Source organism: Hyla sarda, chromosome 6 (assembly GCF_029499605.1).
Source record: "Hyla sarda isolate aHylSar1 chromosome 6, aHylSar1.hap1, whole genome shotgun sequence".
NCBI classification, from domain to species: domain Eukaryota; kingdom Metazoa; phylum Chordata; class Amphibia; order Anura; family Hylidae; genus Hyla; species Hyla sarda.
In genome coordinates this window covers 273192056-273205789 of record NC_079194.1, presented here as the reverse complement: position 1 = coordinate 273205789, position 13734 = coordinate 273192056, and the positions used below count along the sequence as shown (strand labels likewise).

At 45.4% G+C, this 13734-nt stretch overlaps 1 protein-coding gene across 9 annotated transcripts in view; it reads right to left on the bottom strand.

Annotated features, from left to right (window-relative positions):
* The window catches only part of LOC130277758 (transmembrane protein 272-like), a 38625-nt gene extending 25760 nt beyond the window's left edge, over positions 1–12865 (bottom strand). For 3 of the 9 annotated variants that reach the window (XM_056528498.1, XM_056528504.1, XM_056528503.1), the window contains exon 1: positions 3441–3566. The gene's annotated coding sequence lies outside the window, so the exon portion shown is untranslated. Of the gene's footprint in view, positions 1–1871; positions 1932–2152; positions 2247–3000; positions 3126–3440; positions 3567–12806 lie in introns of those variants that run through there. The other 6 variants (XM_056528502.1, XM_056528505.1, XM_056528499.1 and 3 more) reach the window with 4 other exon arrangements.
* Positions 12866–13734: the final 869 nt, after the last annotated feature.

Below are 13734 nucleotides of genomic sequence, written 5' to 3'. Positions count from 1 at the left end.
GTCTCCTCATGCTTCTGCCACCTCCACGCTGTTTCATTCAGCCACTATATGTTCTATTCATGCTGCTGCCAACTCCAGGCTGTGCCATTCAGTCACAATATGTTCTACCCATGCTGCTGCCAACTCCAAGCTGTGCCATTCAGCCACGATATGGTCTCCTCATGCTTCCGACACCTCCAGGCTGTGTCATTCAGCCACTATATTACTCATGCTGATGTTTACTCATGCTGATGGGCCTGGGACATTACCTAAAGAATTTTATGGTAGCACTAGCTACCATGAATCTTCAATTTAAATTTGAAAATTCATCTTTTATTCTTGGGAATTGTGAAGCCCTGTTGTCTCCTCATGCTGCCGCCAGCTCCAGACTGTGTCATTATGCCACCATATGGTTTACTGATGCTGCTCGGCCTGGGACATTTCCTAAAATTTTTTATGGTACCACTAGCTACCATAAATCTTCAATTTAAATTTGAAAACTCATATTTTAATCTTAGGGATTGTGAAGCCCTATTGTCTCCTCATGCTGCCGCCAGCTCCAGGCTGTGTCATTCAGCCACTATATGGTCTCCTCCTGCTGATGCCACCTCCAGGCTCTGTCATTGTGCCGCTCTGTGGCAGTGATTCTAATAGCGATGCCTGCTTTCACTAACACAGCACACTCCCTATGCATGTTCTCCCCTCTGTAGTCCATAAATGGCCATTTTTAATAGCGATTCGACGCAAAAAAATTCAGGCCAAACCAAATTTTGGGGGAAAATTCGGCAAATCAGCCAAATCGAATTTATCAAAAATTCACTCATCTCTAGTCTTACGATAGGCCCCTAGCGGTGGCCATAATGTGTTAATAATAAAAAAAAATAAAAAAAAATAAAAAAAAGCAGTTACAAAAAGGTTTTTAAAAATAAAGATAAATCACTGTGTGTCTTATTGACTGAAATATCAAATTGGGTCATTCCTGATCGTGCATGGTGAACGGTGTAAACGCAAAAAATTCCAAACACCAAAATTGCTGATTTTTGCTCAAATCACGTCCCAGAAAAATACATCATTAAAAAGTGATCAAAAAGTCATATACAGTGGTCCCTCAACATATGATGGTAATCTGTACCAAATGAACCATCGTTTGTTGAGGGATCCATGCAATGGAAAGAATAGGAAGTTATACTCACCTGTCCCCGCCACTCCGGACCGTCACCGCTCCCCTGGATGTCGCCCTCCATCGCTGTAGCCACGTCCCCGCGGTGTCCCGACGCTCCGGACGTCTCAGCTTCCCAGGAATCCGCGCTCTGTGTGCCGACGTGATGACGACGAAGGAGAGCGCCGGCAATGCAGGGGATCCCGAAGAGGATGCTCCAGAGCCCCGAGGACAGGTAAGAGATCATCACCTGAGCACACGGGGCACCGTAAATGGCTATCCGGCGGCAGCTGAAGCAGTCTGCGCTGCCGGATAGCCGTTTATGCGATGGCCCCGACATACAAAAGCATCATATGTTGATGCTGCCTTCAACATGCGATGGCCTCTGAGAGGCCATCGCATGTTGAAATTATCGTATTTTGGGGCCATCGTAGGTCGGGGTGTCACTGTATACACAAAGGGGGTATTAAAGTGTTATTGTTAAAAATTTCAGCTCATGGCACAAAAAAAATGAATCCTAACAAAGCTCTGTAGGTGTAAAAATAACAGAGTTATAGGGGTCAAACATGGCAATGAACTCTTGGACCCAGGCAGCACAATGTCTTTTTTTTTTTTCAATGTACCTCAATAAAAAAAAAAAAAAAAAAAAGATAACTGTTTAGAGCTGCCAAAATCACCACAAACGTCTTAGAAGACTAGTTCTGACAGCTCTATAGGGAAGATTTCTGAAAACCTGCACAGGGGAAAAGTTGCCCAGTTGTCCATAGCAACCAATCAGATCGCTTCTTTTATTTCTCAGAGGCCTTTTATAAAAGGATAGAAGAGATCTGATTGGTTGCTGTGAGCAACTGCACCACTTTTCCTCTGCACAGGTTTTGATAAATCTCCCCCTGTGTGTGTGTAGGATTCTCCACCTTCCTCACAGTGCCTCCTTTAAATTCATTACCCATGCCAACCTTATTGTATATATACTGTGAAAAGCTGCCTAAGTGTAATATAGAGGGATATGTATACCTCCTGCCAAGCCTGAGCTGTGCAAGTGGCTGTATAACCCCTGCCACAGATCAGTCCCGCTAGGAGCAGGGACTCCTGTCAGTATAAAGATGGGAGTCCTGGCTCTGGTACAGTATACAGAGGTACAGGACACTACCCATGGAGTGGTACCCTGATGGCATTTCCACATAAACGGAAAAAAGCCAGAAAGACGACAGCAAAAAAAGCTGCAAAAACACAAGGGCATTTGGGGAGATTTATCAAAACCTGTGCAGGGAAAGAGTGCTTCATCCATTTTTAAAGAGGCCTGTGAAAAATGAAAGAAGCGATCAGATTGGTTGCCATGGGCAACTGCACCACTCTTCCTCTACACAGGTTTTGATAAAGCTCCTCCAATGTGTTCATACCCTGCACGTCAGATCAGGAATTCACAACATTTTACTATGATTCCACAGCAATAAACCATGGATTGACTGCACTATGTGCATATACTCTTTCCATCTTTCCCAAAAGGTTGGATATGTTGTGCACTTCTCATGGTGGATTTGCACGTGGAAAATTCACAACATATTACAGTACCAGCACAATCCCACAATAAAGTTGCATGACTTGGTGTGGATTGGCATTTCAGTTTTGTGAAAGCCTTCAAGTTACTTTACTGCAACAGAAGCAGAAAGTATAGAAACTTAGATAATCGTCTGAACATCACCAACAAACGCACCACATGCGGTAATGGAGAACAGAAATGAAATCATGAAGTCTCTCAATTTCATCTCATCATTCAATATATACCCTATATGTAAAGACATTTGAAATAACATGACAAACTGTACAAAAATCCATTGTAGACATAAATTAGTGCTACATACCTTAGTTCATTGGGAAGATAACCATAACCAGCTTCCCAGGGACACCTGACAAGGATTTAATTAAAGGAGTACTCCAGGGAAATTGTTTTAAAATCAACTGGTGCCAGAAATTCAGGCTGGGTTCACATCACGTTTTTCCCCATACGGGAGCGCGTACAGCAGGGGGGGAACTAAAAACTAGCGCTCCCGTATCCCTGCGTATGCGGTCCCGTATGTAATTCATTTCAATGAGCCGACCGGAGTGAACCGGTCAGGTCATTTTTCCCCGTATGCGGTTTTCTACCGTACCTAAAACCGTGGTTGACTACGATTTTAGGTACGGTAGAGAAGCGCATACGGGGAAAAATGAGCCGACCAGTTCACTCCGGTCGGCCCATTGAAATGAATTACGTTGGGAAAAACATGATGTGAACCCAGCCATATACAGATTTGTAAGTTACCTCTTTTTCAGATACTCAAGACTCCCAGTATCAGCTGCTGTACGACCTGGAGGAAGTCTCCTATTTCTTTACAATCCGACAAAGGGCTCTCTGCTGCCACCTCTGACCATGTCGGGAACTGTTCAGGAGTAAACCTCTCCCCCTCTAGATTGGTGCAGTTGACCATAGCTACCGATCAGATTGCTTCTTTCATTTGTGTAAGGGCCTCCAAACAATGAAAGAAGCAATCTAATTGGTTGCTATGAGCAACTTCACCACTGTTCCTCTACACAGCTTTGGATAAATATTCCTCAATATCTTTTGGCATACAGCAGTTGATAGGTACTGGAAGTTTTTTTTTTTTTTTTTTTAATAAAGATAATTTATAAATCTATATAAGGGTGCAAAAGATGTGTACATTTTTGTACTTGTACGGTTTTCTGTGTTTATCTGTCGTGCACAAAACTGCAGTCTACCACAGTTTTGTGTCCGGCTGTGTCCTGTTTTTCTTTTTATAAAGGGTTTTATTTCCTTGTTTCCTTTAACCCCTTATGGACCATAGACGTTATTAAAGGAGATATCCAGTGCTGAAAAACTTATCCCCTATCCCTAAGGTTAGGGGAGGAGTTTCAGATTGCAGAGGGGTCTGACCACTGGGGCCCCCGTGATCTCCGGTATGGGGCCCTGGCAGCCCGCGGGAAGGGGGTGGGTTTATCACTGCAGGAAGCGGCGGGTGACACGCCCCCTCAATACAACTCTATGGCAAAGCGCTGTAGCGCTGTATTGAGGGGGTGTGTCACCCGCCGCTTTGTGCGGTGGTCGACACCCGCTATCTGGCCAGCAAGCCGGGGCCCCGCACAGGAGATCACGGAGGGCCCCAGCGGTCAGACCCCCTGCGATCTGAAACTTATCCCCTATCCTCAGGATAGGGGATACGTTTTTCGGCACTGGACTACTCATTTAACGTCCATTGTCCACTCCCCCTCTATGACGTGCGCTCAGGAGCTGAGCACGGATCATAGCAGGATGGTACCGGCAGCTATCAGCCACCGAGACCCGTGGCTAATGCCATACATCACTGATCGCAGAATTAACCCTATAGACGCTGTGATCAAAGTTGATTATGGCATCTAAAATGTTAATAAACTACTCCTGTCTGCTCAGCGGAGTTGATCAGGACCACCGCAGTGAAACTGTGGTGTCCCGATCAGCAGAGAGGATGGTAGGAGTGCCCAAACCTGCTTCCTCACCGTCTGACTGGTTCTCCAAAGCTCCAGTCAGCCATGGCAGGCTGGGGCAATGGAGCACCAATAACACTGATCAATGCTATGCAATGTGGCCGAGACCTGACTCACTAGTCAGCTGATGACAGGGAGCCTGTCTGCTTCAATGGGTGGAGGGATAGCTTGGTGGGAGAGAGATCAATCAGCAACTAATGCAACAGCTGTAGGCACCCTGATTGAAAACCACAGGGCTTTGAATTGATGCAGCTCATTTATGTTTCAATGGGTGGGGTGGCTGATGTGTGGGAGGGAGGAAAATGGAATTGTGGGATTTGTAGTCAAAAAAAGAAAAGTCAAACAGGAAATAGCAGTTCACAAAAAGCTAGCCACAGTGTTATGGTAATCTCACAACATAGCCATTTAGCCCCAAGACAAGCGCAGATCCTTCCTAAGCATGCCCATTACTGTCTGCCAGGTACGTACTAAAATCACCTTATGGTAGATAACCCTTTTAAGGTAAAAAATGGGTCCATCCTTAAGGGGTTAACCCCTTAAGGACGCAGGACGTAAATGTACGTCCTGGTGAGGTGGTACTTAACGCACCAGGACATACATATACATAGAACAGATCAGTACTAGCAATCATGGTATTGCTATGAATAGTCCCCTATGGGGACTATTCAAGTGTAAAAAAAAAAATGTAAAAAAATGTAAAAGTAAAAGTAAAAAAAAAAGTGAAAACTCCCCTCCCCCAATAAAAAAGTAAAACGTACGTTTTTTCCTATTTTACCCCCAAAAAGCGTAAACATTTTTTTTATAGACATATTTGGTATCCCCACGTGTGTAAATGTCCGAACTATTAAAATAAAATGTTAATGATCCCGTACGGTGAACGGCGTGAACGAAAAAAAAAATAATTCCAAAATTCCTACTTTTTTAATACATTTCATTAAAAAAAATTATAAAAAATGTATTAAAAGTTTTTTATATGCAAATGTGGTATCAAAAAAAGTACAGATCATGGCGCAAAAAAATTAGCCCCCATACCGCCGCTTATACGGAAAAATAAAAAAGTTAGAGGTCATCAAAATAAAGGGATTATAAACGTACTAATTTGGTTAAAAAGTTTGTGATTTTTTTAAGCGCAACAATAATATAAAAGTATGTAATAATGGGTATGATTTTAATCATATTGACCCTCAGAATAAAGAACACATGTCATTGTTACCATAAATTGTACGGCGTGAAAACGAAACCTTCCAAAATTTGCAAAATTGCGTTTTTCGTTTTAATTTCCCCACAAAAATAGTGTTTTTTGGTTGCGCCATACATTTTATGATATAATGAGTGATGTCATTACAAAGGACAACTGTTCGCGCAAAAAACAAGCCCTCATACTAGTCTGTGGATGAAAATATAAAAGAGTTATGATTTTTAGAAGGCGAGGAGGAAAAAATGAAAACTTAAATTGTCTGAGTCCTTAAGGCCAAAATGGGCTGAGTCCTTAAGGGGTTAAAGGGGTACTCCGGTGGAAAACTTTTTAAAAATTTTTTTTTTATGAACTGGTGCTAGAAAATTAAACAGATTTGTAAATCACTTCTATTAAAAAATCTTTATTCTTCCAGTACTTATAAGCAGCTGTATGCTACAGAGGAAATTCTTCGCCTTTTGAATTTCTTTTTTGTCTTGTCCACAGTGCTCTCTGCTGATACCTCTGCCCGTGTCTGGAACTGTACAGAGTAGCATAGGTTTGCTATGGGGATTTTCTCCTGCTTTGGACAGTTCTTGATATGGGCATCAGGTGTCAGCAGAGAGCACTGTGGACAAGACAAAAAAGAAATTCAAAAAGAATAGAATTTCCTTTGTAGCATACCGCTGCCAAAAAGTACTAGAAGGATAAAGATTTTTTAATAGAAGTAATTTACAAATCTGTTTAACTTTCTGGCACCAGTTGATTTAAAAAAAAAAATTTCCACCGGAGTACCCCTTTAAGATCTCACTAATTTAGCATTAGTATTTGTAAGCTAAAACTAGAAGTTGGTATAAAACATGGGGGAGGGGCAAACCTTTCTGATACTAATTTTTGCTTATAAATACTGATGTGAAACAATGACCCAAATGTAAAGGTGGCATAAGGTCGGTTTCACATATTACAGACACATTTTTGCATCCATGTTACTGCTGCAATCTCCGGCCTGACTGATGACACAAAGTGACTGCTGTCAGTTTAGGTCATCAGACCTGTGGGCAGGCCAGGGCTTGCAACCATAATACAGACCAGGGGCATTGCTAGGTCTCCTAAAGACCCAAGGCTAGAGCGCACAGCTCACCATCACCCCTAACCACACCCTTAAACACGCCCCTAACCACACCGAACCTTGTTCTTTAACATTCTTCCACTACTGTATAAAGACACAGCACATACGCGACCAACACTTTAAATTTGGGGAATGCATTTAAGAGCAATAACTTTATCAGCCTGTCACCTGATCTTAGGAGGATCTACTATACTGACAGACTAACAACAACCATTATTACCACCACAGACCATATACAGTTTATAAATATACACAGCACTAGTATATTATACACACACAGCTAGAACTACAATAGTATAATGGGAATGGTAGTAGTAGACTACTTCTATCACCCCCATTATACTATACTAGTGCAATATCTGTCAGTCATACTATTACTACTATCATCTCCATCATGCTATACCAGTGCTATATGTATCAGTCATATTGGGGGGCATTTACTAAGGGGTTTAGTCATTTTTTTCTGACTATTTTTGGCGCAAAATTGTCGCAATTGCGCCTACCCTATAAATTGTGCGACTTTCCCTAGCAAGAGCTAGAAAGTCAAAAAAAATTTTCCCGCTTAATTTACACAAGTTTTCAGTTTTTACTTGCAGTGGTCAGGAATTTATTAACTGAGACAGTCGCAGTTGCGCAATAAACTGTCGCAACGGCCATAAAAATTGACTATATTTACTCCAGCTCCAACATGGAGCAGGAAAAGCTTCTGCCGCCCGGGCTCCGACATACTTTCTCCCCGCTACCCTCACTGCGCTACCGGGACACAGCAGTGATTTATATCCCCCCCTCTCACCTGCCAGCGCCACACAACTCCCATCTGTCTGCTGTTGCAAGACTACAAGTCCCAGCATGGCCTTACAGTGAGGACATGCTGGGAGTTGTAGTCTTGTAGCAGCGGGAGCTGAGCGGCACAGGCGGGAGACAAGGGGGGGGGGGGGGTAGCGGGGAGGCCATATGAGGAGCCCGGGCGGGAGACAAGGGGGTAGCGGGGAGAACGTATGAGGAGCCCGGGCGGGAGACAAGGGGGGTAGCGGGGAGACCGTATGAGGAGCCCGGGCGGGAGACAAGGGGGGTAGCGGGGAGACCGTATGAAGAGCCCGGGCGGGAGACAAGGGGGGTAGCGGGGAGACCGTATGAGGAGCCCGGGCGGGAGACAAGGGGGGTAGCGGGGAGACCGTATGAGGAGCCCGGGCGGCTGCACTGTAATGTCAGCCCAGGCTCCTGCCCTGAGAGCCATAGGCTTTGGCTGTCAGGGCATGCTGGGTGTTGTAGTTTTGCAACAGCTGGAGGGCCACAGTTTGCAGACCACTGGTGTGTGGTCTGTAAACTGTAGTCCTCCAGCTGTTGCAAAACTAAACAGCTGAAGGGGACCGGCGAAGAAGTTCACTTACCCTTCCGAGGCTCCAGCGACGATCGCTGACGGAGATCGTCGCGCGGCACTGTCGCGCGGCAGTGTCGCGCGGCAGTGTCGTGCAGCGCTGGATCCTACGGAAGCCGGTAAGTTGCGCAAGCTTCCCAACCAGGGTGCCTCCAAATGTTGCAAGACTACAACTCCCAGCATGCCTGGACACCCTTTGGCTGTCCGGCCATGCTGGGAGTTGTAGTTTTGCAACAGCTGGAGGCACCCTTGTTGGGAAACACTGGCCTAAAACAGTGTTTCCCAACCAGGGTGCCTCCAGATGTTGCAAGACTACAACTCCCAGCATGCCTGGACAGCCATTGGCTGTCTGGGCATGCTGGGAGTTGTAGTTTTGCAACAGCTGGAGGCACCCTTGTTGGGAAACACTGGCCTAAAACAGTGTTTCCCAACCAGGGTGACTCCAGATGTTGCAAGACTACAACTCCCAGCATGCCTGGACAGCCATTGGCTGTGCAGGCATGCTGGGAGTTGTAGTTTTGCAACAGCTGGAGGGCCACAGTTTGCAGACCACTGGTTTGTGGTCTGTAAACTGTAGTCCTCCAGCTGTTGCAAAACTAAACAGCTGAAGGGGACCGGCGAAGAAGTTCACTTACCCTTCCGAGGCTCCAGCGACGATCGCTGTCGGAGATCGTCGCGCGGCACTGTCGCGCGGCACTGTCGCGCGGCACTGTCGTGCAGCGCTGGATCCTACGGAAGCCGGTAAGTTGCGCAGGCTTCCCAACCAGGGTGCCTCCAGTTGTTGCAAGACTACAACTCCCAGCATGCCTGGACAGCCTTTGGCTGTCCAGGCATGCTGGGAGTTGTAGTTTAGCAACAGCTGGAGGCACCCTGGTTGGGAAACACTGGCCTAAAACAGTTGGGAAACACTGGCCTAAAACAGTGTTTCCCAACCAGGGTGCCTCCAGATGTTGCAAGACTACAACTCCCAGCATGCCTGGACAGCCAAAGGCTGTCTAGGCATGCTGGGAGTTGTAGTCTTGCAACATCTGGAGGCACCCTGGTTGGGAAACACTGTTTTAGGCCAGTGTTTCCAAACCAGGGTGCCTCCAGATGTTGCAAGACTACAACTCCCAGCATGCCTGGACAGCCTTTGACTGTCCAGGCATGCTGGGGCTTGTAGTTTTGCAACATCTGGAGGCACCCTGGTTGGGAAACACTGTTTTAGGCCAGTGTTTCCCAGCCAGGTTGCCTCCAGATGTTGCAAAACTACAACTCCCAGCATGCCTAGACAGCCTTTGACTGTCCAGGCATGCTGGGACTTGTAGTTTTGCAACATCTGGAGGCACCCTGGTTGGGAAACACTGTTTTAGGCCAGTGTTTCCCAGCCAGGTTGCCTCCAGATGTTGCAAAACTACAACTCCCAGCATGCCTAGACAGCCTTTGACTGTCCAGGCATGCTGGGACTTGTAGTTTTGCAACATCTGGAGGCACCCTGGTTGGGAAACAGTTTTAGGCCAGTGTTTCCCAGCCAGGTTGCCTCCAGATGTTGCAAAACTACAACTCCCAGCATGCCTAGACAGCCTTTGACTGTCCAGGCATGCTGGGACTTGTAGTTTGCAACATCTGGAGGCATCCTGGTTGGGAAACACTGTTTTAGGCCAGTGTTTCCCAGCCAGGTTGCCTCCAGATGTTGCAAAACTACAACTCCCAGCATGCCTAGACAGCCTTTGACTGTCCAGGCATGCTGGGACTTGTAGTTTTGCAACATCTGGAGGCACCTTGGTTGGGAAACACTGTTTTAGGCCAGTGTTTCCCAGCCAGGTTGCCTCCAGATGTTGCAAAACTACAACTCCCAGCATGCCTAGACAGCCTTTGACTGTCCAGGCATGCTGGGGCTTGTAGTTTTGCAACATCTGGAGGCACCCTGGTTGGGAAACACTGGCCTAAAACAGTGTTTCCCAACCAGGGTGCCTCCAGATGTTGCAAAACTACAAGTCCCAGGTTGGGAAACACTGTGCCCGGCCTCCGCCCCACCTTACTGTAAGGGCATGCTGGGAGTTGTAGTCCTGCAGCTGGGGGCAGGGGACAAGCTTGTCACTTGCCCACACATCTCCTGCACCACACAACTACAACTCCCAGCATGTCCTTACTGTAAGGGCATGCTGGCAGTTGTAGTCGTGCGGGGCGGGAGATGTGTGAGCAGGTGATAATAAATGTACTAACCCATTTTTTTTTTTTTCTTCTCATTTCAGATCCGTGTATCCTGTGGACTCCTTCGGATTCGGTGGACTACTTCGATGACCAGCGTTTTTCTTTGTTTGATTTTAATAAAATGGTTAACGAGGGCTTGTGGGGGAGTGTTTTTTGTAATAAAATTTTTTTAAAACCTGTTGTGTTTTTTTCTTACTTTACTAGACAGGCTTAGTAGTGGAAGCTGTCTTATAGACAGAGTCCATTACTAACCTGGGCTTAGCGCTAGCCACAAAAACAGCTAGCGCTAACCCCCAATTATTATCCCGGTACCCAACGCCACAGGGGTGCCGGGAAGAGCCGGTACCAACAGGCCTGGAGCGTCAAAAATGGCGCTCCTGGGCCTAAGCGGTAACAGGCTGGCGTTATTTAGGCTGGGGAGGGCCAGTAACAATGGTCCTCGCCCACCCTGGGAACGTCAGGCTGTTACTGTTTGGTTGGTATTTGGCTGAGAATGAAAATAGGGGGGACCCTATGCGTTTTTTTTTTTTTTAAATAAATAATTAAATATATTAAAAAAACGCATAGGGTCCCCCTATTTTTATTCTCAACCAAATACCAACCAAACAGTAACAGCCTGACGTTCCCAGGGTGGGCGAGGACCATTGTTACTGGCCCTCCCCAACCTAAATAACGCCAGCCTGTTACCGCCTAGGCCCAGGAGCGCCATTTTTGACGCTCCGGGCCTGTTGGTACCGGCTCTTCCCGGCACCCCTGTGGTGTTGGGTACCGGGGTAATAATTGGGGGTTAGCGCTAGCTGTTTTTGTGGCTAACGCTAAGCCCGGCTTAGTAATGGACTCAGTCTATAAGACAGCTTCCACAACTAAGCCTGTCTAGTAAAGTAAAATAAAAATAAAACACAACAGGTTTAAAAAAAAAATTTATTACAAAAAACACTCCCCCACAAGCCCTCGTTAACCATTTTATTAACATCAAGCAAAGAAAAACGCTGGTCATCGAAGTAGTCCACCGAATCCGAAGGAGTCCACAGGATACACAGATCTGTAGAAGAAGTAACCAAAAAAAAAAGTGTAAGTACATTTAGGGAGAAAAAAACTGTGTTAAAAAAATGTAATAAACACACACACTAAACGCCGTTTACCACTTCTGAGCCATAACTACAATTTACAGTGATCCCTCAACTTACAATGGCCTCAACATACAATAGTTTCAACATACAATGGTCTTTTCTGGACCATCGTAAGTTGAAACCAGACTCAACATACAATGCTACAGACAGTCCAGATCTGTAAAACGTGTCAATGGCTGGAAGAACCAACCAATCAAAATGGGCATTCACTGGTAAAACCCCTGTATTACTGAAGTGTATGCACTGACTGGTGTCTGGTATTACATGTTCTGTACACTTTACCTGTATCAGGGTTAGCTGCTCTTTTGGACACCAGGTGAGGGCGACTCCATTACTTGTTTGGGACATTTCCTGTACTGTACAGGACCCCTGAAGAAGCTCCTGTCCTCTACATAGACCAGTGTTTCCCAAGCAGGGTGGCCCCATCTTTTGCAAAACTACAACTCCCAGCATGCCCGGACAGCCTTTGGCTGTCCAGGCATGCTGGGAGTTATAGTTTTGCAACAGCTGGAGGCTCCCTGCTTGGGAAACACTGACATAGACAGTAATTTACAGCTCCCAGCAGATCTTTATTACTTTTATATGTAAGGATTTGCTTTATCTATATTAGTTATTTACTTATTTTTCTTTGTCACTTTTTCCTATTTTGGATGACATTTTGGTGCCTTTAGAACCAATTACCACGTTTCCATAGAGTTATGGTCTCAACATACAATGGTTTCAACTTACAATGGTTTTCCTGGAACCAATTAATATTGTAACTTGAGGGACCACTGTAGTTATTGAATTATTTAGATGTGGTGAAAAAGCTAAAAAAAAACTCAAAAACAAAAGATCCAGAAGGAAACCAGCAGCCAAACCAATTCAGACAGCAGGAAAAAGGAACAGACTATTTTTTCTACTACATGAAGTAAATTTCCCACTTTTGCCTATGTGTGCCAAATTTATTAATGCCGTGCAACAATTTAGTAAATTTGTCGCACATAGTCAAAAATGAAGTAGAAAAAAACAGGGTAAAAACCAGACTACATAGTAAAAGATTAGTAAATGCCCCCCATTATTACTAGTAGTATGACTAATTCATATAACACTAGTAATAGCATCATGTGGGTGATAGTAGTAATAATATGCCAGTCACATTGTACCTGGTGTGACTGGTGAGTATGAGCACGCTGCTGATGTCGGTGGGTCCCTGTGTTAGGTTTGTGGTGCACTCCGCTTCTCTACAGTGGGCACCACACAGAGGGAGGAAGGGACATGTCAGGACATCACAAGGGCCGATGGCAGGGGCAGACTGGGAACAAAAATAGTCCCAGGCATTTTAGAATAAGCATATAATTTTTTTTGGTGGGTGTCCGACTATTGAGACTGCGACCGATCACCTTAGTTCAACTGGCTCTCCAGCTGTTGTAAAGCTACAACTCCCATTGTGCCAGGAGAGCCTCATGCATTACAGGAGTTGTAGTTTTGTAACAGCTGGAGAGCCACAGATTGGAGTACATTGTCACCCATCATATCTACAGAACTTACATGTAACTAGAGCTCTGATGGGACAGTCAGAAGAATACACAATGATATAATGACTTCTTCTCTGTTGTTGTTTCTTTTCTTTTCTTCTTCATCTGGTCCAGATGTCAGGACTTCTTCCAGCTACAGCTTGCTCTGCAGAGTCCAGACATTATCGTTCCCCACTTCGTCAGCAGATCCTCATCTTCTGCATGAAAACAATAGTCATTATAACCCTGCCAGAAACTCTGCCATCTGAATATAATACTGCCACCCACTGTACACCCTGAATATAACCCTGCCAGAATCTGTGCCCCCTGCCAAAAACTGTACCAATAATAATAATAATAATAATGCTGCCACACACTGTGCCCATAATAACATTTAAAGGGAACCAATCAGAAGATGTTAGCATATATTAGCTTGGCAGTGCGTTACATATGCTAAAATAGTTTTTCTCACTATCCCCGGGGGACATTTGTGCCCCCAGGGATGGTAAAGATATTAAGTTATAAAGTCCCCCCCCCCCCCCCCCCCGGCCATCCATCAAGTAGTCTCCTGGGGTGG